Here is a 25,853-nt window from a genome sequence, read left to right on the forward strand (position 1 = left end):
AATGTGAAGGATGGGGTGCATATATGTGCAATGAATTAAATATCGAGGGTCCACGATTCAAATTGGTTTCAATATCTCCTAAGTATTTAATGGTCAAGAACTGTTTATGGAGAGCTTGCCTTAGTGCAGTTATAGTTGCAGTAGTGATTTTATTTTTAGCCTTAAGAAAAAAAAAGAAAAAATTTTCCACCGTCTGATGGCTTACCCAAAATAGCCAAGTGGACTTTTAAGAAGAAGCTAGAAATCTGACCCTCTCTGATAGGTTTGGTACAGGCTTATGGAGAGGAAGAGAAGTAGAGTAAAGGAACTTTTTTTCAATTTAATTTATTTAATTTATTTAATATATTTAGTTTTCAGCATTGATTTTCACAAGAGTTTGAATTACAAATTATCTCCCCGTTTCTACCCCCCTGCTCCAAGATGGCATATATTCTGGTTGCCCTGTTCAGCAGTGAGTCCTCCCTGCTGTCACCCCACTCCCCTCCCATCCCCTTTTCCCTTTATTTCTTGTAGGGCAAGATAAATTTCTATGCCCCATTGCCTGTGTATCTTATTTTCTAGTTGCATGCAAAACCTTTTTTTTTGGTTTTCAAACATCTGTTTTTAAAACTTTGAGTTCCAAATTCTCTCCCCTCTTCCCTTCCCACCCACCCTCCCTAAGAAGTCAAGCAATTCAACATAAGCCACATGTGTATCATTATGTATAACCCTTCCACAATACTCATGTTGTGAAAGACTAAGTATATTTTGCTCCTTCCTAACCTATCAACCTTTATTGAATTTTCTCCCTTGAACATGTCCCTTTTTGAAAGTGTTTGTTTTTGATTACCACCTCCCCCAACTTCCCTCCCTTCTATCATCCCCCCTTTTTCATCTTCTTCTTCCTTCTTTCCTGTAGGGTAAGATACCCACTTGAGTGTGTACGGTATTCTCTCCTCAGGTCAAATCTGATGAGAGCAAGATTCACTCATTCCCCCTCACCTGCCTTCTCTTCTCTTCCTACAGAACTGCTTTTTCTTGCCACTTTTATGCGACATAACTTACCCCATTCTATCTTTCCCTTTCTCCCTCTCTCAATATATTCCTCTCTTATCCCTTAATTTGATTTTGTTTCTTTTAGATATCATATTCCCTTCAGCTACCCTAATACTGAGGTCTCATGAATCATACAAATCATCTTTCCATGTAGGAATGTAAACAAAACAGTTCAACTTCAGTAAGTCCTTGCGATTTCTTTTTCTTGTTCTTTTTCTTGATTACCATTTCATGCTTCTCTTGATTCTTGTATTTGAAAGTCAAATTTTCTATTCAGCTCTGGTCTTTTCACTGAGAAAGCTTGAAAGTTCTCAATTTTATTGAAAATTCATATTTCGCCTTGGAGCATGATACTCGGTTTTGCTGGGTTAGTGATTCTTGGTTTTAATCCTAGCTCCATTGACCTCCAGAATATCGTATTCCAAGCCCTCTTAATGTAGAAGTTGCTAGATCTTGGATTATTCTGATTATGTTTCCACAATACTCAAATTGTTTCTTTTTGGCTGCTTGCAGTATTTTCTCCTTCATCTGGGAGCTCTGGAATTTGGCAACAATATTCCTAGGAGATTTCTTTTTGGGATCTATTTGAAGAGGCGATGGATGGATTCTTTCAATTCCTATTTTGCCCTGTGGCTCTAGAATATCAGGACAGTTCTCCTTGATAATTTCTTGAAAGATGATATCTAGGCTCTGTTTTTGATCATGGCTTTCAGGTAGTCCAATAGTTTTTAAATTATCTCTCTTGAATCTATTTTTCAGGTGAGTGGTTTTTCCAATGAGATATTTCACATTGTCTTCCATTTTTTCATTCCTTTGGTTCTGTTTGATAATATCTTGATTCCTCATCAAGTCACCAGCTTCCACTTGCTCCAGTCTAATTTTTAAGGTGGTATTTTCTTCAGTGGTCTTTTGGACCTCCTTTTCCATTTGGGTAATTCTGCATTTCAAGGCATTCTTTTCCTCATTGGCTTTCTGGAGCTCTTTTGCCATATCAGTTAGTCTATTTTTAAGGTGTTGCTTTCTTCAGTATATTTTTCAGCATTTTTGGGGTCTCCTTTAGCAAGTCATTGACTTGTTTTTCATGGTTTTCTTGTATCCTTCTCATTTCTCTTCCCAATTTTTCCTCTACTTCTCTACCTTGCTTTTCCTTCAAGTCCTTTTTGAGCTCTTCCATGGCCTGAGAGCAGTTCATGTTTTTCTTGCAGGCTTTTGTTGTAGGCTCTTTGACTTTGTTGACTTCTTCTGGCTGTATGTTTTGGTTTTCTTTGTCACCAAAGAAAGATTCCAAAGTCTGAGTCTGAATCTGAGACCGTTTTTGCTGCCTGGCCATGTTCCCAGCCAACGTACTTGACTCTTGAGTTTTTCAGTGGGGTATGACTGCTTGTAGAGTGAAGAGTACTATGTTCCAAGCTTGGGGGGATGCACTGTTGATTTTAGAGCTCTCACAGCCAGCTCTGCCACACCAGCACTCCTCCTTCCCCAAGAACCCCCCACCCGGACTGGATTTAGATCTTCAGCAGGCTCTTCATTCCTGCTCTGATCGGCCACTTAATTCCTCCCACTAGGTGGGCCTGGGGCCAGAAGCAACTGCAGCTGTACTTCGGTAGCTGCCCCACCTCCGCTTCCCCCGGGGTGGTGGCTGAACTGGGAACTCCTTCCACTCCCTTCAGCTTTTCCCACCAACCTTCTCTGTTGTCTTTGTTGTTTGTGGGTTGTGAAGTCTGGTAACTGCCACAGCTCACTGATTCAGGGAGCTAGGGCTGACTCCGCCCCACTCCTGGTCTGGTTGGTCCACGCCGCCCATGCTGGGCTGTGCTCCGCTCTGCTCCACTCCCAGCTCCATGCTGATAGACCTCACCCAGCAACCATCCAGGCTGTCCTGGCCTGGAGCCCTGCTTCCCTCTGCTATTTTGTGGGTTCTGCAGTTCTAGAATTGGTTCAGAGCCATTTTTATAGGTTTCTGGAGTGACTTGGTGGGGAGCTCACGCTAGTCCCTGCTTTCCAGCTGCCATCTTGGCTCTGCCCCCAAACATTTGAGTAAATGAACTTTTAAAACTTAAAATCTCTTCCTCTCCATTACTTGACCTTCTAATAATCTTTATCTGCACATTTTGTCATTCCATAGTGGGCATCTCAATCCTCTACGGAAAATTTGGCCAAGAATTACACAGGATAAGAAGATATGCATATGTGTATATGTGTAGGGGATGATATTCCCCGGTGGAAGAACCCAAACCTGTGAAATAAATCCAATGAAAGATGTTCCTTCTAAAACATAAATGTTCCTGCAACCTTTTGAGGGAAAGAATTTCTCCCCCACCCCCAATCAGATGTTCTTTCCAGATATGGATTAACCTATTAGCCAGTTGGTACAGTGAACTTGATATCAGAAGGACCTGAGTTTAAATCTTGACTCAGATACTCATGACTTGTCTGATGTGGATAAGTCGTTTAACCTCTCTTAGCCTTAGTATCTTCATCAGTAAAAATTGGAGGGTGTTAATTTCATGGCCTGTTATGTATTTTCCAATTCTAAATTTATTGTGTTCTGACCTTCTTTGATTACTTGGTCAATAAGTATTTATTAATCACCCGTCATTTCTGGACACTATATATAAAGAACAGCAAAAAAACAGTTTCTGCTCTCAAAGTATAAAAAATGAATAGAAATAAAACTCTAACATCAAGGAGGGTCAGAAAAGGCTTCTTACAGAAGGGATATTTGCTAGGGCTTGAAGGAAGCTAGGGAAACCAGGAGACAGAGATGAGAAGGGGTAGTATTCTAGTCATGGGAGACAGTCATTGAAAATGTACAATCTGGAAATGGAGAGTGTTGTATGAGGAACAGGAAGGAAGCCAGTGTCACTGGACTGAACAGCACATAGGGAAGAGTGAGGTATAAGAAGACTGGAAAAGTAGGGTGAAGCAGGATATGAAAGTCTTTGAATGCAAAACAGAGGATTTTATCTTTGATCCTGGAGGTGATGGGGAGAAACTGGAATTTTTTGGTTGGGAGTGGGGTGACATGGTCAGTTCCATACTTCAGGGGGATTAATTTGACAGCTGAGTGAAATATTTATTGGAGTGGGGTGAGACATGTGGCAGGAGGACCCATCAAGAAGCTATTATAGTGGTCCAGGCATGAGATGATGAGGGCCTTTGCCAGGGTGCTGTGTCAGCATCAGAGGTGAGAAGGCAGCATATGTGAAAGATGTTACAAAGGTAAAATTGACAGACCATGGCAACAGATTAGATATAGAGAGTGACAGGGAGGGAAGGAATAAATATTTATATAGAGCTTATTATGCAGAAGCCACTCTGCTAAGACAATGACAGGTCAAGGATGGCACCTAGGTTGTGATTCTGGGTGACTGGGAAAATGATGGTGCCCTCAACAGTTGTAGGGAAGCTTGGAAAGGGGAAGTTTTTTGGGAGTGGGGGAAGATAATGAATTCTCTTTGGACATGTTGAGTTTAAGCTATCTATGGGCTATCTAATTTGAGATGTCCTATAGGCAATTACAGATGTGAGACTAGAGGTTAGGGCTGAATAAGTAGATCTGAGAATCATTAGCACATAGATAATTGAAAACATAGGAGCTGATGAAGTGAAATAGTTTAGAGGGAGAAGAGAAGAGGGCTCAGGACCTACATTTAGTGGATGTGACCTGGACAAAGATCCATCAAAGAATAGTAACAAGAGGAATGGTTGGATAGGTAGGAGGAGAACTAGGCTAGAGCAGTGTCACAGAAAACTAGGGAGAACAGAGTATCAAAAAGAAGAGGGTATTCAACAGTACCAAAAACTGCAGAGAGGTCAAGAAGAATGAGGATTGGGGGAAAAAAGGTCATTTGATTTTACAATTAAGAGATATTTGCTAACTTTGGAGAGAAAAGTTTCAGCTGAATAAGGTAAAAAACCAGACTACAGAGAATTAAAGAGAGTAAGAGGAATGAGAGCGAAGATATTGGCAATAGAAGACATTCTTGAGTTTAGCCACAAATGAGAGAAGAGATATTGGATGATAGCTAGTGGTGTTTGACAGATAGTGTCTTTTGATAGTGGGGGAGACATGAGCATGTTTGTAGGAAGTAGGGAAACAGCTCGTAAACAAAGAGAGATTAAAGATAAGTGAGAAGGTGGAAATGATTGAGGGGAGAGTTTTCTGGAGAAGATAAGATGGAATGGGACTACTTGTTCATGTGGTGGGATTTACCTTGGTAGAGAGAAGGGCTACTTCTTCATGTGAGGCAATAGTGAAGAAGATAGTGGCAAAAAGGCATCTATCTGGATGATGTGAGATAAGGAAGAGAGAGAAAGAGGGAAATCTCTGCAAACAGCCTCAATTTATTTTTCAGAAAAATATGAGGCAAGATTGTTTTGTGTTTAAGTCTAGTGTCATATGCTCAATAAGTAAATTTACTGCTTATGAACAGTTCTGTCTCTGATGGTGGTGGTGGTGGTAATAGTAGTAGTAGTAGTAGTAGTAGTAGTAGTAGTAGTAGTGTGTGTGTGCGTGTGTGTGTGTGTGTGTGTGTGTGTGTGTGTGTGTAGGGGGCACACTCCTGGATCTTAGGCTTTCTTCTGCATTAATATACTAATAACTCATTTTTAAAAAAGTGATGCTATAAACAATGCATTCAAGGAATGTGATAATAAATTTTATAATAAATTAACTAACCATAGAATAAGTCAAAACACTAAATTCAAACTATTTCTATTTTGACTGAGAAAATGAATAGCACATTTAATTAAATAAAAACAGTCACATGAGTTGCAGTAGTAAAATAATTCATCACCCTGTAGAGCAGCGTGTAGGTGATGAACTTTTTGGTATTTATACTTCTATTGGAATTGACTTGTATACTCTAGTAGCATCTCTGTGCCTTGATGAGGTATCAGACAAAGATGTGGACATATATGGTCAGAAAAAGGTAGGCTGGCCACAGCATGAGAATGAAGAATAAAAAAGGAAAAAAAAATATAGAAGCCTTAATGAAAGAAAAAAAGAAAGCCTAGATGCTGCATTGCTACCCATGAAATATAAGACTTAGAGGAAGATCTCCAATATATTGGGTATATTCTTCAGAGAGGGTCTACGAGAGTGCCTAGAAAAGAATCAAACAGAATGGCATGTTTTGCATTGGTTGTGAACTGAGCTGGTGGAGGAGAGGTCGGCTTTGTGATGAGATTACAGAGCCACTAAAGTGTAGAAGGCAACAATTCATTTGCCTTGTAAAACTTCCTTTTTTGAAACTGCTCACGTGTTCATACAAAATTTTATTGTGTTAGTTTTTTAGATTGTACTTTTCTCACTTTGGATTGCTTGCATAGGTCCTTCTATAGTTCTTTGTAGTCTTCATTTGTGACATTTTATGTTGCCATATTACTCCTTTATGGTATTACATTGTAATTCATATCCTAACAGCTACATTTTAGTGGGACTCACTACTGCTGGGATGGTGATGCTAAGAGGGCCAAAGTGATAGGCCTACTGGATATATAAAAATACATCCCTTTTCTTGACTTTTATGCTTACTGCTTTGAGACATTTCCCATTAAATCTAACTTGTAAAACACTTAATACATCAATAAACTTCTACAAGATACTTATAGATCAATGAGCTTGTTCAGAAGTGTAATCCCTCCAGGTATACGGATTTTAACCATCCATCCCATCTCATCCTGTGTGACTCTGTTCTGGTCCTATAAATCACCGACAAGGAATCTTCCATCTACGTCTCTTAACATTACTTGGGTATCAATGCAGCTCATAGATTGCTCATGTGCTATTCTTCACTCTCGTTACATGACCAGTCTACATCCTTTATTGATCATACATTTATTTAGTAGCATCTTTTCTATTCTTTCTTGTTCATAAGTAACCATTGATTAAATGCTATAACGTATTTATGCCTCCCATGAATTCTGCATTGTCTTTTGGGTGACATGCAATTTCATTTTGCAAGAGATTGTGCATTCTGTTATTTTCAGACATATTGCATCAGCAGAAAAAATACTGGCGTAAAAAAGATGTTCTTTCATAAGTGTAATTCCTTCAGGGATATAGATCATAACCAATACATCCTATCTCATCTTGTATGACTCTGCCCTTAACCCATAAATCAACAACAAGGAGCCCTCCATCTAGGTCTTCCTATGTTTCAAGAAGAAGTTTGGGGTCATCTATCTGAAGTGTCTCCTCTCTCTCTCTCTCTCTCTCTCTCTCTCTCTCTCTCTCTCTCTCTCTCTCTCTCTCTCTCTCTCTTTCTCTTCCCCCCCCATTCCTCTTTTTCCATACATACATACACACACATAGGAATATCTTATCTATTTGTGTATATACCTATAACCTGGCTCAATCAGTTTCCAACTGCATAGCATATTTTCAGCAACAAGCAACCACTTTTTTTCTGTGTAGATTGTTAGGCTGAATCCCTTGGAGTTGCTATTAATCTCATTTAAAAGGCTCTGCTGCGTTCCCAGACTTAATTCAATCAAGACAATGTCATTTACCAAGCAAAGAATATGGAATATTTCATTATCTACAAGGAATCCCTCTATTTTTGAACTCTGTTTTGGATCTCTTCCATGACAGTGGTAAAAAAAACTTTGGTAAGCATGCATCTCCCTGTTTCATGCTTCACTTGATATCAATCAATCTAAAGAAATAGATTTATAACTAAATCTATTTCTATTGTTACTTATATCAAGAAATCTTGTATTAATATTTTATTTGCATGGGTGACACCTAGTTAGAGGAAAGCCCTCAAGACTGAGTTTTGCTCAACCAAATCAAAAGCTGTAAAAATAATAATTGACAAACAATTAAGTGGGATTTTTAATTTTTTGTATGTTTCAGTCAGTTTTATGACTATAAAGATGTGATGGGCTATAGAATAACATTTGCCTGTTATGTTCTCATTTTGTTCTTATTTTTTAAATAAAAGATGCATTTGATGTGTGTGTGTGTGTGTGTGTGTGTGTGTGTAGGTTATTCTTACAAAGATTTTGTAGTGGTGAGAAAGCAAGGTGAGAGTGGCTGATGTTCTTTCAATTTTTTTGCAGTGATAACATCTGGTTTTTTCCAAGCCTTGATTTTATTCTTTTCTCCTATGTATCTTAAATATCAACATCTCAATATCCCTAAAACTGTGTCATCTCTAGCACAAATCTCTTCTGTGTACATTTAGCCTGAGTCAGCTGTACTTCCCATCTCTGTCTTATTAAGTGTCATTTTCATTTCCTGAGGTCACATATCAGGAACTCTGATTTTAGGATCCAAGGTAAGTTTCTCTGTCATTGATGAAGAAAGTTTGTCATAGAATTGTTGATGGATGTGGTCCATTTTGTTTTGTCTTTCTTTATCTTCCTTTCAGATTCACTTTTAAACAGTTTAGAGATGATCCGGCTTAATTGGATCTCTTGCCAAGCTTTTTGTGAAGTCAATGCACATATAAACAGATATAAATTCTAGTTGAAAGGGAGGGAGAACCCTTCAGTGGGAAACTGGTGAGCTCTATAAATACCATTATGTGAGAAAAGGACTCATTTAAAGACTTAATATAAGCATCACATTAGGGATGCTTTTCTTCCTACTCCCCCTCTCCTTTGGTTCTCCTGCTGGAGCCTAACTGTTCCCAAATGGGGAATGCTCCCTACGATTTCCCAAATAGGACAATTCCCCTACTGTGTCAGTGTGTGGAGGTAGTCTTGAAGATTTTGTGTGATCTAAAGCAGCAATCCACAGGGTTGAATTTAATCCTGAGTATTAGTCATCTAACAGTAATAGCTCACTGCTATCAAGTACAAAATACTTTCAATGTCACCTCATTCAAATTCTCAAATTCACCAAACATTCATTAAGCATCTACTGTGTACAGAGTACTGTGTATTCAATTCACATGATGTGTAGGTATAAGGGTTAGATAAGATAAAACTAAGTAATAGCAAGATAACCTAAGGTAATAGGATTATAGATTTAGGTCTTCCCTCTTCCCCATCAAACATTCATTGCCAAGGATGGTAATGGCAAAACAGTGCAGAGGAAAACCCTAGAATGGGAGTTAAGAAATCTGGGATGTAGTCTTACCTCTGTTTCAACCTTGATGTCTGATTTTAGACAAATCACTTCCCTTCTCTGGTTCTCAGTTTCCTCATTTGTAAATTCAGCAAGCATTTCTCAAGCATCTATTATATGTAATGCACTGTGCTAGATGTTGTGGATTCAATGACAACAATGAAAGAGACCCTGTTTTAAAGAACCTTAGAGTGTAATAGGTTAAAATATGCATTTGGTCAAAACTGCAAAAAATATGACCTATTCCCACTTGGACATTTCATGGTTTTATTGTGTAGGATTCCAGAGGATAGAGGTTACAGTATATAATTTATTTAAAGCATGGGCTCTAAAAAATATACTATTATTAGAAGTGATCTAAAAAACTAATTCAGGAGATGTTACCAATAACTGATAATGGTTTAAGACTCAACCCCCTCTCAGGGGGCATTTCAATTTTATAAAAAGGGGCTCACAAAGAATTAATTATATTTAATCATAGAATTTCATGCAGTGACACAAATGGTTGAAGGAGATATTTTAAGATATAGGCCCTCTAAACTCCTAGAAAGATAACAGATTCACAGAACTTCTATATTAAAAGTGCTCTCAGAGTTTATCTAGCCCAACCTGAACCTGCCAAGAATAAGAAATAAGACATCCCTAACAAGTTGTCAGCTTCCTCTGGAAGGAAGGAGGGAAAGAAGGAAAGAAAGAAGGAAGAAAGGAAGGAAAGAAGGAAGCAAGAAAGGAAGGAAGGAAGGAAGGGAGGAAGAAAGTGTAACAACAATGCTACTTGCTGCTACTGTGGCTGTATAAGGTTAACAACATCAGCACACAGGAGGGCTACTAGCACAAGTTCTTTGATCTGCCATTCTAAGGAAAGCAACTTTAAGGGGTCAATAATCTTACTTTAATTAAATATACATATATCATTCACTTAGTTCAGGGGGAAAAGCCAGCACCCTGAACTTCAAAACAAATACAAACAGAAATTACAAACATACATTCTATAAACAGAGCAAACACACAGAGAAATCAACAGACAGGCCTCTATTTGTCTGACCAGGGAATTACATAGTCACCAGAAAGAGAGGCACCACCATCTGGGTTTTCAAAGCTGAAGCAGCAGGGTGGGGTGGGGCGGGGTGTGGTGGGGCTCCAACAGCTATCCAGAGTCTCATGTGGCCAAATCAACAACACTTCCAATAAGTGTGCCCCCAAAGGCAAAACGCTAATCTCTGAGTTTATATACACTTTTTCAGGATCAAAGGGCATTACAACCATGTGACTCAAACCTATGTGAACTAGGCTTTCTTGTTTCTTAAGCAGGTCAAAGACTTTTGATTCAACCAAAAAAACAAAAGACAACAAAAAGTCCACTTTGCTTGCTATTACATTTGAAAGGCAAGACTCATCAAAGGTACTTGATTACCTTAGCATTCTAAAAGAGAAAACAGTAAAAAAAAAAGTCCCAGGCTTCTTACCCTTACAGAAAGAAAGAAAGAGAGAAAGAAAAAGAAAGAAAGAGAGAAAAAGAAAGAGAAAGAATGAAAGAAGGAAGAAAGAAGGAAGGAAGAAAAGAAAAGAAAGGAAACACCAACTATGTGCCAGTCTCTCTTCTGAGCACTTTACAAATATTATTTCTCTTTATACTCATATCAACTATATCAGTGGATAGCATTGTATAGTGAGAGGAGAGGATGTCAGTTAAAATCACTGCTTTGCCACTATGACTACCTGTGTGATCTTGGGCAAATAATTTAACTTCTGAGGGTTTCAGTTTTCTCATATGTAAAATAAAGGGGTTAGACTAGATAAACTCTGAGGTCCTGTTCAGCTCTGACTCAAAGATACTATGACCTATAGTGATGTCCCATAGATTGTGCCAGATAAACAACCACCTAGAAATAAGAAATAGCCCTGAGGGAAACCTTCATGTTTCCTGTCCCCAAACTTTTCATTTTGAATTGAACTTAGCAGATGTTGGGGTTTTATCTCTCATGAGGACAAGGGTTACTGCATGCAGACTGTTGCAGTAACAAAGGAAATAGAGGTGACCGTAGGTTAGCTGTCCCTTTTCTCCTCCTCATTAGACCAGCACTTCCACAGGGAAAATTGTATTTAGCATGTTCCTGAGTAGCAATTTACAAGCAGGCAAGAGATATTTTGGTCCACTTTTTATCCCTTACCACAAAAATAACTTCACCCTGTGAGTTGAAGGACACAAGCCAAGGGAATTTCAAATCTCCAGTGGCTTCCTTGCTTAGAGGTGCCCCACAGTTTGTCTGCAAAGTTGTTTTCTTTGCTTCTGTCTTTACAAGATACTCTCTCCCATATGTCCGCTACTTTCTGTTCCCACTGAAAAACTATCTCATCTCAGCTGAACTATTGAAACCGTTCTTAAACTGCACTTCCTACTTCTAGGGCTTCCATGATACAATCTATCCTTAAATCTTCCTAATTCATCACCTCGATCACAGCAGCATACAATCATAGAATTGTAGCGTTAGACCCCAAAAGGTTCTTAGATATATTTTACTTAAAATTAATTAGTGGGTCTTTACTGCCTCCAAAATAAAGTATAAGCTACTAGTTTTGGTATTCAAGATTCGATAACGGCTTCAACAAGTTATCTAGCTTCATCTCAAAGTATAAAATTTACATTTGCTCAAGTCACTCCAAGTTACTCAAGCTACATTTGCAAAAACAGACTACTCTCCACTCCCTATTATCATCCTACCCTTTCCTTTCTCTGTGCCTTTCTTTGCTCACACCATCCTTGATGTCTGAAATGGACTCTCCACTTATCTGTATGTTGAAATATCCTCCTACAACATTCAAGGCCCAAACTAGCCTTATTTCTTTCATCAGGTCTTACTGACCTCTACCCATATCTTAAGCCTTCCAGGGGAAAGTGAGATCTCACTCCTCATACTTCTCCTAGGACATTGTCCTTGTTTCTTATTTTGCACTTCATTGTGGACATGTATGTTCCCTGCATTAATTATAACTAGCTCCTTGAGATCAAGGTCTGTGCCCCATCTAGCTGTTTTTGAATCCCAAGGGCTTAGCACAGCCCCTTGAACACAGTAGGTGTTTAGTAAGCATTTTTTGGGTTGAATTGGACTTCAATTAGTCTGTTTCTGGAAACATCAAATATGATATAGACTAGAAACTCCTTGAGTTCTGCTTCTCTGATCTAGGACTCAGTTTTCCAATCTCAAGTGTAACAAGTTGGACTAGTTAATATCTAATATTTCTTCTATTTTTAAACCCTCTTATCTAAGAAATAAAAGCTGTCATTTCACCATTCCTTATCTCCATTCCCTCTAAAACATAATACAAAATCTTCTATTTGGTATTTAAAGTACTTTCCAATCGAACCCCACTCTAGGCTAATGTTACCTTATTCTTTTCCCTGATTCTTCATTCTGAAAAAAAAGCCCTTAGCTTCATCTTTCCATCTTCACTATTTTTTATATCTCTTCTGTCCCTGGTAGCTAAAATCCCTCAAAAAAGGCCTACAATAGATGCCTTCACTTCTCTCCTTTCATTCTTTTCTTAACCCTTTATAATCCAGTTTCCAGCCTTACCATTTCACTGAAACTGATCTCTCTAAAGTTACCAATGATCTCTTAGTTGCAAATCCAGTGACCTTTCCTCAGTTCTTATTCTTCTTGAACTCTGCAGTTTTTAACATTGTTGATCATCCTTCTCTTTGATAGTCTCTTTTCTCTCGGTTTTTGGGACATCATTCTCTCCTGGTTCTCTTACCTATCAGACCACTCCTCAGTCTCCTTCATTGGATCCTCATCCAGATTATGAATCTTAATCATAGTTGTTCCTCAAAGCTCTGTCCTGGGCCCTTCTTCTCTTCTTCCTCTCCACTACTTCACTTGGTGAACACATCAGCTCCCACAGATGTAATTGGCATCTCTGTGCTTATGATTCTCAAATCTATCCTGCCCCAACCTCTCTACTGACCTCCAACTTCATGTTTCCAACTGCCTTTCAGACATCTCAGACTGGATGATATCAAACCTGACATATCAAAAACCAAACTCATTATCTTTCCACCTAAACCTTCCTCCCACCTAACTTTCCTGTTACTATGAAGGGCAACAACATGTTTCCATTTGCTCAGGCTAACAACCTAGGAATTATCCTCAACTCCTCACTATTTCTCACCTCCCTTATTCAATCTGTTGCCAAATCTGTTGGTTTAATCTTTGTAATATCTCTCAAATACATCTTCTTCTTTCATTTGACACTACCTCCAGGCTGGTGTAGGCCCCCATCACTTTATGCCCGAACTATTGAAATAATCTGCTGGTCAGTTTTCCTGCCTCATCTCTCTCCCCACTCCAATTCATCCTTCATTCAGACACCTAAAGCATAGGTCTGGAGGATCATGACATACCCCTACTCAATAGCCTCCAATAGCTCCTGGAACAAATATAAAATTCTTTGACATTCAAAGACCTTCATAGCTTAGCACCTTCCTACCTTTCCAGTCTTTTAATGCCTCCCTTTTTTATTGTTTTTTTTTTAAGTTTACATATTTTTGTAACTATCTTTAATTTCTGGCTTCATAGAATACATATGGTTTCTCCTATCTACTTTCCCCCTACTTAATAGTATTTTATTTTTTCCAATTACAGGTGAAGATAGTTTTCAACATTCACTTTTATAAAATTTTGAGTTCCAAATTTTTTCTCTCTCCCTCCCTTCCTCTCTCCCCAGGACAGCAAGCAATTTGATATATGATGCAATCCAATACATGTTAAACATATTTCCACATTAGTCATGCTGAGAAAGAGGAATCAGAGCAAAAGAGAAAAACCATGAAAAAGAAAATAAAGAGAAAATAGTATCCTTTCATCTGCATTCAGACTCTATAGTTCTTTCTCTAAATGTGGATAGTATTTGCCATCAAAGTCTTTTGAAATTGTCTTAGATCATCGTATTGCTGAGAAGAGCTAAGTTTATCAAGGTTGGTCATCACACAATGTTGCTGTTATGGTGTACAATATTCTCCCGGTTCTGCTTACTTTACTCAACATCAATTCATATAGTCTTTCCAGGTTTTTCTGAAGTCTTCCTGCCCATCATTTCTTATAGTATTCCATTACATTCATATACCACAACTTGTTCAGCCATTCCCTAATTGATAGATATCCTCTCACTTTCCAATTCTTTGCCACCACAAAAAGAGCTGCTATAAATATTTTTGGACATTTTCCCTTTTTGATGATCTCTTTGGGATACAGACCTAGCAGTAGTATTGCTGTATCAAAAGCTGTGCAGTTTTATAGCCTTTGGTCTATAAATTCTAACATTTTCTATTTATTAACTATTTCCTATTTATCCTGTATATAGGCTGCTTTGTATATATTTGTTTGCATATTGTCATCCCTATTAGATTGAAGGCAAGGACTGTCTTTTGCCTCCTTTAGAATTCCCAGAACTTAGCACAGTGCCTGACACATGATAGGTGCTTAATAAACATTTATTGGTCCCCATACACAATATTCCATCTACCACCTATGTACCTTTGGACAAGTTAGACTCCATTCTTGGAATGCTCTCACTCTTCAACCCTGCTGTTGTCTCCTATGTGAAGCCTTTCTTGATACTTCTAGTTGCTAATGTTCTCCCCATCCCTAAAATTATTTTGTATTAATTTTATACATAGTTTCCATTTACTTATAAGCATACATGTTGCTTACCCCCAGAAGACAGCAAGCTCCTTGAGTACTTAAATATTTTCTTTTTTTTGATTAATTTATTTATTTTTAGCTTTAAACATTCATTTCCACAAGATTTTGAGTTACAAATTTTCTCCCCATTTCTCCCCCCCACCCCAAGATGGCATGAATTCTGATAACACCTTTCCCCAGTCTGTCCTCCCTTCTATCATCCCCCTTATCCCCTTCTCCCTTACTTTCTTGTAGGGCAAGATAGATTTCTATACTCCATTGCCGGTATATCTTATTTCCCAGTTGCATGTAAAAACAATTTTTAACATTTGTTTTTAAAACTTTGAGTTCCAGATTCTCTCCCTTCTTCCCTCCCCACCCACCCTCATTGAGAAGGCAAGCAATTCATTATAGGTTATACATGAGTTGTTATGCAAAATAATTCCGTAATAGTTATGTTGTGAAAGACTGTATTTCCCTCCACCCTATCCTGCCCCCCATTTATTCTATTTTCCCCTTTGGTCTTATCCCTTTACAAAAGTGTGTGCTTCTGACTACCCCCTCTCCCCATCTGCCCTCTGTTCTATCATCCCACCCTCCTCTTATCCCTTTCCCCTACTTTCCTGTAGGGTAAGATACCCAAATGAGTGTGTATGCTATTCCCTCCTTAAGCCAAATTTGATGAGAATAAGGTTCACTCATTCCCTTTCATCTCTCCCCTCTTCCTTTCCATTATAACAGGGGTTTTTTTTGCCTCTTATATGTCAGATAATTTACTCCATTCTATCTCTCCCTTTCTCCTTCTCCCAATATATTCCTCTCTCAACCCTTAATTTTATTTTTTAGATATCATCCCTTCATGCTCAACTCACCTTGTACTCTCTCTCTCTCTACATATATATATACACATATATATGTATATGTGTATGTGTATGTATATGTATATGTATATGTATATGTATATTACCTTCAACTACCCTAATACTCAGAGAGGTCTCATGAGTTATAAATATTATCTTTCCGTGTAGGAATGTAAGCAGTTCAACTTTAATAAGTCCCTTATGATTTATCTTTCCTGTTTACCTTTTCATACTTCTCTTGATTCTTGTGTTTGAAAGTCAGGTTTTCCATTCAGCTCTGGTCTTTTCATCAAGAATGCTTGAAAGTCCTCTATTTCATTGAATGTCTATTTTCCCCCTGAAGTATTATACTCAGTTTTACTGGTAGGTAATTCTTGGTTTTAATCCTAGCTCCTTTGACCTCTGGAATATCGTATTCCAAGCCCTTCAATCCCTTAATATAGAAGCTCTTACATCTTATGTTATCCTGATTTCCACAATACTCAAATTGTTTCTTTCTGACTGCTTGCAATATTTTCTCCTTGACCTGGGAACTCTGCAATTTGGCTACAATATTCATAGTAGTTTTCCTTTTCAGAATCTCTTTCAGGAGGTGATTGGTGGATTCTTTCCATTTCTATTTTACCCTCTGGTTCTAGAATATCAGGGCAGTTTTCCTTGAAAATTTATTGAAAGATGATGTCTAGGCTTTCTTTTTATCCTGGCTTTCAAGTAATCTAATAATTTTAAAATGATCTCTTCTGGATCTGTTTTCCAGGTCAATGTTTTTTCCAGTGAGATATTTCACATTTTCTTCTATTTTTTTCATTCTTTTGGTTCTTTTTTTTATAATTTCTTGATTTCCCATAAAGTCCTAAGCTTCCATTTACTCTATTCTAATTTTTAAGGAATTGTTTTCTTCAGTGAGCTTTGGACCTCTTTTTCCATTTGTCTAATCCTGCTTTTTAAGGCATTCTCCTCTACATTGATTTTTTGGACCTCTTTTGCCATTTGGGTAAGTCTATTTTTTAAGGTGTTATTTTCTTCTGTATTTTTCTGAGTCTTCTGTAGCAAGCTGTTGACTCCTTTGTCATGTTTATTTTTTTGCATCACTCTTATTTCTTTTCCCAATTTTTTCTCTACTTCTCTTCCTTGCTTTTCCAAATCTTTTTTGAGCTCTTTCATGGCCTGAGACCCAATTCATATTTTTCTTGGAAGCTTTTGATGTAGGATCTTTGACTTTGTTGTCTTCTTCTTCTTGTATGTTTTGATCTTCTTTGTCACTAAAATAAGATTCCACAGTCTGAGTTTTTCTTTACTCTGCTCATTTTCTCAGCCAATTACTTGACTTTTGAGTTCTTTGGCAAGGTATGACTGTTCTTACAGAGGGGAGAGTGCTCTTTCCTGAGCTTCAGAGATTTTGCATAGATGTTTTCAGAGGTACTTCTAGGCACCTGTAAATTTTCAGTTCTTTTGAGGTGGTATGATCCAGTGAGAGGTGTTTACTCCTTTCCTGGCCTGTGCTCTGCTCTGTGAGTGACCTCAAGCACTCTTCTCTGCCCTGTGAGGAGGGTTCCCTCTCCACAGCCACCACAAGCTCTTTCACATCAGCGCTTCTCCTCACCCCAGGACTACCACCAAGACTGTGACCCATATCCAAGCAAGGCAAAGCAAGAGAATCCTGCCTCAGTGCCAGCATAGATATCCCTGTACTCCTGCTCTGATCCTTCCACTATCTATGGGGCTGAAGCTCTGGAAGCAGCCACTGCAGCTGCCTCTGCTGCCCCAGGGTTGGGGCTGGAGTGCGCTCTTCACTCACCCAGGTCTGACAGAGTTTTCCCACTGACCTTTTACCATGTCTTTGGAATTTGTGGGTTCAGAAGTCTGGAAACTGCCACAGCTGCCTCAGTGCCCTGAGGCCTGCTCTGTCCAGTTTGCTCCTTCCTGGTCTGTGCTGGAGGAGCCCACAGTAGGCTGTGCTCCACTCCCAGTATGATGAGATAGAGCCTTCCTATTGGCCTTCCAGGCTGTCTTGGGCTGAAGACTTGTTTCACTGTGTTATTTTGTGAGTTCTGTAGCTCTAGAATTTGTTCAGAGTGATTTTTTATAGGTATTTGGAAGGTTTTGGGGGAGTGCTCAAGCAAGTCCCTGCTTTTACTCTGCCATCTTGGCTCTGCCCCAGGACTTAAATATTTTTATTTTTGTCTTTGTATCTCCAGAGCCTAGTATAGTATCTGACACATAGCAGTAGCTCAGTGAATGCTTGATCATTAATGTTAGATTAAATCTAATTCAATTGATACCTTTTTCAACTTAATGACTAGATTTCAGATTGGGTCAATTTCTGAGGAGGACAACTTGATGAATCTTATGCCTTGAGGTAGGAAAAGTCAAATTATATCATTAAGTATTTCCTGAGTTCCTACTATATGTATAAAACTTTGCTAGGTATAAAGGCAAGAAAGATATTGGGATAGTAGAAAGACACATGGATACTAGTCAGGGGTTCTAAGTTCTTACTCCTGTTGACAAGTATCTGTGTTACCTTGGTAAAATCTGTTTATCCCTTTGGGACTCGTTTTCCTCATCTGTACAATTGAGGCATTTAAACTAGATGCACTCCCGTTTGTCCAGCTCTTATAGCGAATGACTAAATAATTCCTGAAGTGGCTTATACTCTAGTTGGAATAACATGAGAGGCAGTATGGTGAACTGCCAAAAGCAGCTGGGGAAAGATCTAGGTTCAGATTTTGCTTCCTACATTTACTAGTTGTTTGACCACCAGCAAGTAATTTATTGTCTCTTAAACTCAGGTGTAAAAATACCTATTAAGTATTTACCAACAGGGTTTTTGTAAAAATCTAATGAGATGATACATGATCCATTTTTTTAAGGTTTAATAACTTTAGAAGTATAAATGCTACAAACTTACAAAACATCATTTGAAAATTTAATTCTTTGAAATAAATTTAAGGTACAATGTGTTTTGTTAAAATTCAACAAAACCACTGTATTGTGTTATATATGATTGCAGTATATTTTCAAACTTTGCAAATTCTTTCATCAGTTTCTGCTCAGTGACCAAAGGGACCGCATTTGTATTCCAAGGCTTAATTTCATCCAAAGATTTCAGTTTTGATGTGTACATGACAATCTTATTGTGACCGCCTCAATAAAAGAATATAATGGAGATAGATTCAGAGGCTGAGGTGATCATGGAAGATGACTTTTTCCACTAATTATCCAGCCTGAGAAAGTAGCATTCAGAAAATTTTCCACACACACACAATGTATAATAATAGGGTATTCAATTTGCATAATTTCTTTCTTCAAAATTTGCAAAACTCTTTATAATTATAAAAGAAATATAAAAGAAACTGTCAAATGATTTTTGGTATATTTATAGCATTTATGCTTCTAAGGTTGTTAAAGCTTAAAACTACACTAGGACTTTTGGGACACTCTATATAAAGTGCTTTGAAGACCTTAAAGGGTTATACAAATGTCAGCTGTTATTAGTATATAAAAAAGAAAACACTAATGCATAGAAATATGTGATGTGTCCAATGAATGCTAGAGACAGTGTGTACTAGGGGATTTTATAGGATCATAAGATTCAGAGATGGAAGGGACTTGTTTTGGACAACACTATATTTAGGAAATATGTTTGAGCATTTGGTAAATATGCCTTGAATTTTATATTTTAGGAAAGTATTTTTAAAAGAATATAGTATTTGAACTGGTGTAGTAAAAAAGCATTGATCTCGGAAGGATTCAATAGCTATTTATTAAATGTTTACTATGTGCATGGCACTGCTAAGTTCTTGTGTTACATATGATAACTAATGGCCCTGCCTTCAACACTACTACTTATTGCCTGTGTGACTTTGGGTAAGTCATTTAATCATTCTGGGCTTCAATTTCCTCATCTGCCAAGTAAGAGATGTGGATGAGATGATAACTAAAATTCCTTCCAGCATTAAAGTCTATGATCCTTTTGTAAATAATTTATTTGGTCATTAGCCGTATGTGGGCATATACATCCATATATGGGTAAGAGCATGTGTATGTTATATTTTATTTGGACACTTCTGACATTTCATTGGTCTAGGGAGCTCCAAAGTGAGGAAATTACCCCTATCAATCAGTTTGGCCATTGTTCAGCATCTTATATGGTCTAAGAGAGTTGCCTGGTTATTGAGAAGTCAAGTGATTTGGATACAGTCACATAGCCTGTATGTCCAAGGTGAATCTTGAACCTAGGTCATCCCAGTGCTGAGACGAGTCTCCGTATCCTAGATATGTGTGTATGTATGCATGCATGTATGTATGTATGCATATGTATACACACAGATTTGTGTATATATATATACATATACACATAAATATATAATTCCACTGATGCTTTTATATGTAGGCACATATCTGTACATAGGTAGGCACATGACTTAACATGGACTCTTCCATTTAAATAGGAAACAGCTACTGAATTAGGAAGTTCATTAATTAGTATGACATTTATATTATCAAGGAAATAATTTACTTTAACTGAAGTCTCCTTAGTTATTAACATTATTGAGTATCAGCCAGAGATAATATCCTCCAAGTCCTCTGCACAAATAAGTATAGACTTCACCCATGCATACACATATCTTATTTCACAGCAAGGACCTAGTCTCCATCAATATACGTGTAGATGACAGTTCTCAGGGAGACACAGATTTTGACAGACACTAATAAGTGATGCTTCCTTAAGAAGAAGAGAACAGAAGTGGTCCCCAATTTATGTATTTGATAGTTGTTAATGAATGTGTAAAACATTTATTAAAAACTTACTGCATGAAAACAATGAGCTAAGTGCTGGGGAAACAAATAGTAAAATAAGACAATCTCTTCTCCAATAGTTCACATTGTAATGGGGAGACAACACATATGGAAATTTGACCTACGAGTCGAATGGAAAGGTTTCATGGTTCTTAGGGAGTAGAGGTAAAACAGCTGACTCTTTTTTAAAGAAATGTCATTTCTACTGATAAAATCCTATCAGTTTCTGATGTTGAACAATTTGACAGTGATAAGGACTTTGGTGACAAGAACTTTCTTTTCTCTGTCTTCAATAAATACGGCGTAACACCTGCCACAGCGGTTGCCAGGCTGCATCTCCATAGGGTTTGCTTCCTAGGATGATGCCTGTGGGACTGGGATAGGATTACTGATTTTCCAAAAGCTCTTAGGTTTAGGATCCTGGGCCATTTCCATCACAGTTTTAGGGGAGCTGGTGATCAAGGAATTATTAGTGGTTTGACACACATTACCTCCTATTTCTCCCTCAGGATACCCTGCTGCTTCAGTTAGGCTGGCTTTCCTTCCCTATAAATGGCAGTTGGTTGGCTGTTATTGGGTATGATTGGCTCATTCTTTATAGGAGCTGTTTCCCTAGTTGATCGCTGTGAGGATTGGTCTGGAACCAATTAAGATTAGTGATTGGGGGCAGGGAGCAGTGTTGCCACTCCTAGTGGTAGTTGGTCAGTGGTTGTTGTTTGTGGTAATGAAAAAGGTGTGTCCCTTCTCCATGATGATTTTTCCCATTAATGATGGCTGCAGGGGCTGAGCTGAAAGAAGCATTGACAGTTAGAAGGATACTGCTACTCCCAAGGCCCTTTGGTTAGGGGTCCTGTGATGTCTCCTGCAGGGTTCTAGGGGAGATGGTAGTCAAAGTGGTGGTGGTTCAACTTGCCTGGCATATGCTGCTTCCCTCCTTGCCCTCAGGATACTCTGCTGCTTTATCTAGGCTGATTTGCCTGCTCTAAGTGCTTCTTGAGGGCACTAGTCCAAATTCTCTCTCTAATAATTATGGTAACACTTTGTGTTTGTATGAGGCATTATTGTTTTCAAATCACCTTCACATCTTTTATCCCCTTTGATCATCACAATAACTCTATGAGGATAGCCAGTAGGGCAAATGTTACAATTCCTAGTTTTACAGATGGAGGAAAAGTGGGATTTAGATTAAGCAGCTTGTCCAAGTTCACACTCAGTAAGTATATATGATGACTTTGTTGTCTTTTCATCTCTCCCTATCGACTGGTTCTTTCCCAACAGGCAGCTTCTGATACTCCTAACTTCCTTCCCAGCTGCCTATAAATATGCTCAGGCAAACTTTATTCTTTAAAAAAATCCTCACTCAAGCCTACCATACATTCTTCAACCTGTCATCCTATAGCTTGTCTTCCTTTAACAGCTAAACTCCTAAAAAGAATAATCTTTACATGCTTTTGATTCTATACCAACCAACACAAGACAGAGAGAGTAAATAATATGCTTTGAGCTGCAGTCAGACTCCATAGTTCTTTCTTTGAATGTGGACAACATTTTCCTTTATGAGTCTTTTGGAGTTGTCCTAGATCCTTGCTTTGCTGAGAAGAGCAAAATCTATCAAAGTTAGTCATTGTACAATGTTTCTGTTACTGTGTCCAATTCTCTCCTGGTTCTGCTCACGTCACTCAGTATCAGTTCATGTAAGTCTTTCTAGGTTTTTCTGAAATCCTCCTGTTCATCATTTTTTTTATAGCACAATAGTATTCCATTACATTCATACACCACAACTTTGTCAGCCTTTCCCCAATTGATGGACATACCCTCAATTTCCAATTCTTGTCCACCACAAAAAGAGCTGCTATAAATATTTTTGTACGTGTGGGTCCTTTTCGAGGAGGAAACAACATGCATTTATATAAGTATATATAAAATAAATACAAAATACAAAAAAATTCAGAGTTGTTAAATGCAAGATATTTAGAGAACAGAGACCACTAGAAGTTGGAGGAGGGGCAGGGAATCAAGAAAGATTTAATGTAGAGATGGTGCTTGAGGAAGCTATCTGATCACTCCTACTACATATCTTTTCCTGTACCACCCACCATCTCCAGCTTCCTCTGAGTTGATGTTCACCGTCTCCTATTTTCACTATCTTTCCCTCCTTCCTTCCTTCTCTCTGTCTCTGTCTCTCTCTGTCTCTGTTTCCCTCCATCTCATCTCCGTGTCTCTCTCCCTCTGTCTCTGTGTCTCCCCTGTCTCTCAGTCTCTGTCTCTCTCTCTCTCTCTTCCTCTCTTGATCTCCACTTCATCTTAGGTGGGATTACTTTCTTTTCCCTTCCCTTCCCTTCCCTTCCCTTCCCTTCCCTTCCCTTCCCTTCCCTTCCCTTCCCTTCCCTTCCCTTGCCTTCCCTTCCCTTCCCTTCCCTTCCCTTCCCTTCCCTTCTCTTCCCTTCCCGTTTCTTCCCTAGTATTCCCTGCCCTCTCCAGCTTTTCATTGCTTTCTTATTCCATGTAGCTATCAAGATAATCTCCTGAAGGTATTGGTCTGACTATAGAAATTCCCTGCTCAAAAACTTTCAGTGGTCTTCTCTATGCCTATAGATAAAACATAAACTTCTTACTCTAGAACATAAGGCCCTCCATAATCTCTTCTCTACCTACCTTTTTCCAATTCATTTTATGTTTACCTTCATGAATACTGCAGTCTAACCAAACTGAGCTAAGTCTTTTTTTTTCCTGAACTGGATAGTCCATCTCCTATCTCTCTACATTCATACAACCCACATTTGGTACCTGGAATTTCTTCCTTCTTCAGCTTGAATAATCCTTATCTTCTTTCAAGGTCCCAGCTCAGCTATCCCTATCTGTAAAGCCTTTCCTGATGACCACAGCTGTTTCTCCTCTCTCTCTCATCAATTTTTCTTGTATAAACTAAAGAGTGTACAATCATAGCCTTGGAGCTGGAAGGGACCTTAGCAATCATCTAGTTCAGCTTTTTAATTTTACAGATGGGGAAATTGAGGCCCAGAGAAGTTGTGACTTGTTCAAGGTGAGACAACAAGTAGCAGAACCAGGATTTGAAACCAGTTCATGATATATTGCTGCTGTAGAATGTAAGCTCTCTAATGTCAGGAACTGTCTAATTTTGCCATTTGGTCAATCCTTAGTGCCTGGCACAGAGCCTTCTCTATAGGAGATACTTTATTAATGTTCATCGAATTGAAACAGAAATGTGTCACCTGAACAAAGATATACTCAAGTTAAGATTTTACTCCAACTCAGTTCTCTTTGGTGTGAACATTTTGAGGTGAAGAGGGTTAAGGAAAAAGCTCAGGTGATTGGAAGCAGTTTCTACATTGGATGTGATATCTGTCACATCCAATCATCTGACGCTCATTTCTGATCAGACACATGACAGCAGGTGGAAATGTGCCTTTTGATCCTGAAAAGGCAGCAGACCTGCATGTCTACAGCTTCATCTGACAAATTTGGCAGAATAGAGTAGGTCTGGGTCCAGAAGCATCTGCTGCTGAGTTGGGTGAGTTCAAATGAATGCTCCACACTGGAGCTGTGTTATTGCCATTTTGCCACCCAGTGAGAACCTCACATGGGCTGGTGACTAGAACTCAGTGTATTTATCAGTACTGGGTGGGTGGGATAGGCTCTTCACATCCCTAATGACTTGGTCTTTCTTATCTGGATTAGGGACAGAAAAAGGGATTTAGACTTTCTGATCATCATTCGTTTTCCCAGAGAGCAATTAGAAGGCTCTTCATTTGTGTGTCTGTGAGGAGTAGGCATTTGGAAAAATTATGAAGTAATACAAGTTTATCCTTAGCATCTCCTGCCTTCTTTTTCTGTCTCTTTTTCTGCCTTAAGCTCCTTATTTTATTCTCCCACATCCCCTTCAAGTCTAGTGCTCACATCATCTTTCTTCATTTCCCCTTCTCTAAATTTTTTTAGGAAATAAGAATCAGTTAAACTAATACAGACAAAGGTATAAAAGTTTGATAGACCTTACTGTATGTCTCTTTTCATTATGATTTGCACTTTCATTTTAGACAAAACCTCAAAGCCAAGGGAATTTATCTCCAATTTCAGGAATCAGGCAGATCTGGTTGGCCAAGATGGTATTTATTTGGCTTACAGGGCTTGTAATAATACTAGTATTCTACTCCTATGTAATTATCACAGTATCACAGGTTCAAAGATGGAAAGGATACTCAAAGTCATTTAGTCATGGAATCATAGAGTTAGAAAGAACTTTTGGAGGTCCTCTAATTCAACCACCTCATTTTACAGCTAAGGAAATTGAGGAACAGAAAGATCAAATGACTGGCCCAGGGTCCCACAGCTACTTAAGTGTTTAAGGCAGTATTTAAACCCAGGGCTTCCTGAGTCGAGCACTCAATCCACTATGCTAAGTAGCCTTCAGGTCCAAGCCTTTTACTTTTATAGTTGAGGAAAGTGAGACCCAGAGAGTTTAAATAACATGCCCAAGCTCACCCAGGTAATAAGTGGCAGAACCAGGATTTGAACGAGGTCCCCTGACTCCACATTCAATGCTATCTCTAGTGCATTGCATTAGATACTTCTAACAGATCCATAGTTTCATTGATGTAGGTATTTGCAGCTCCCCTGGTGTGAATCAGAACCCATCCTATAAGAGTCTTGTCCCAATTCTTCTATAAATCCCCCTTACTTACCACATAAGTATAATTGATCTAAATAACTCCTGAAAGTAAAATCTCTTAAAAATCGCAACAGTGATTCCTGGAGTGGTGTTCAATGCCTTATGAAGCAATTGAACCTACCTTAGGAGTTGGAAGAAATCTTCATCTTAGCTGACAAGGGCATTGGAACACTTTGGTTGGCCCCTATTCATCAAGAGTGAGGTGTGACTAACCTCCAGGAACTGGGTGCAAAAAAAGTGTAGTGGTGTTCCACTAAGCCAGGAGCTCTCAAATATCAGGCTTTAGGTGGCTGAGAGTCCTTTAAAATATATATATATATACCTTTCTCTAAGAACAGCTCAGCATAATGCACGAGAGCAATGGCATCACAGAAGTTACGTTTCCTCATTTTACGTAGGGAGAAAACTAGGGGAGAGAAATGATTTGCCCATGGTTGCACAGTGAGTCAGTGTCAGAACCATGGTTCTGGCCCAGTGCTCACAGATAGGAAGCAGTTTGAAGGGTATTAGGAAGGACCTGCTATCCCACAAAATACTGTCTTCATTGTCCTAAAATTCCATGATCAAAGATTCCCTTCTTTAGAAGGAGCACTGGTTTTGGAATCAGAAGAATTGAGTTTGAATTCAGTTTTTGTTACTCACTACATGTAATTCTTGGGTAAGTCACTCTCTGCTCTGGCCCTCATTTTCTTTATCTATACAATAAG

The sequence above is a fragment of the Trichosurus vulpecula genome, chromosome 3 (genome assembly GCF_011100635.1).
Source record: "Trichosurus vulpecula isolate mTriVul1 chromosome 3, mTriVul1.pri, whole genome shotgun sequence".
NCBI lineage: Eukaryota > Metazoa > Chordata > Mammalia > Diprotodontia > Phalangeridae > Trichosurus > Trichosurus vulpecula.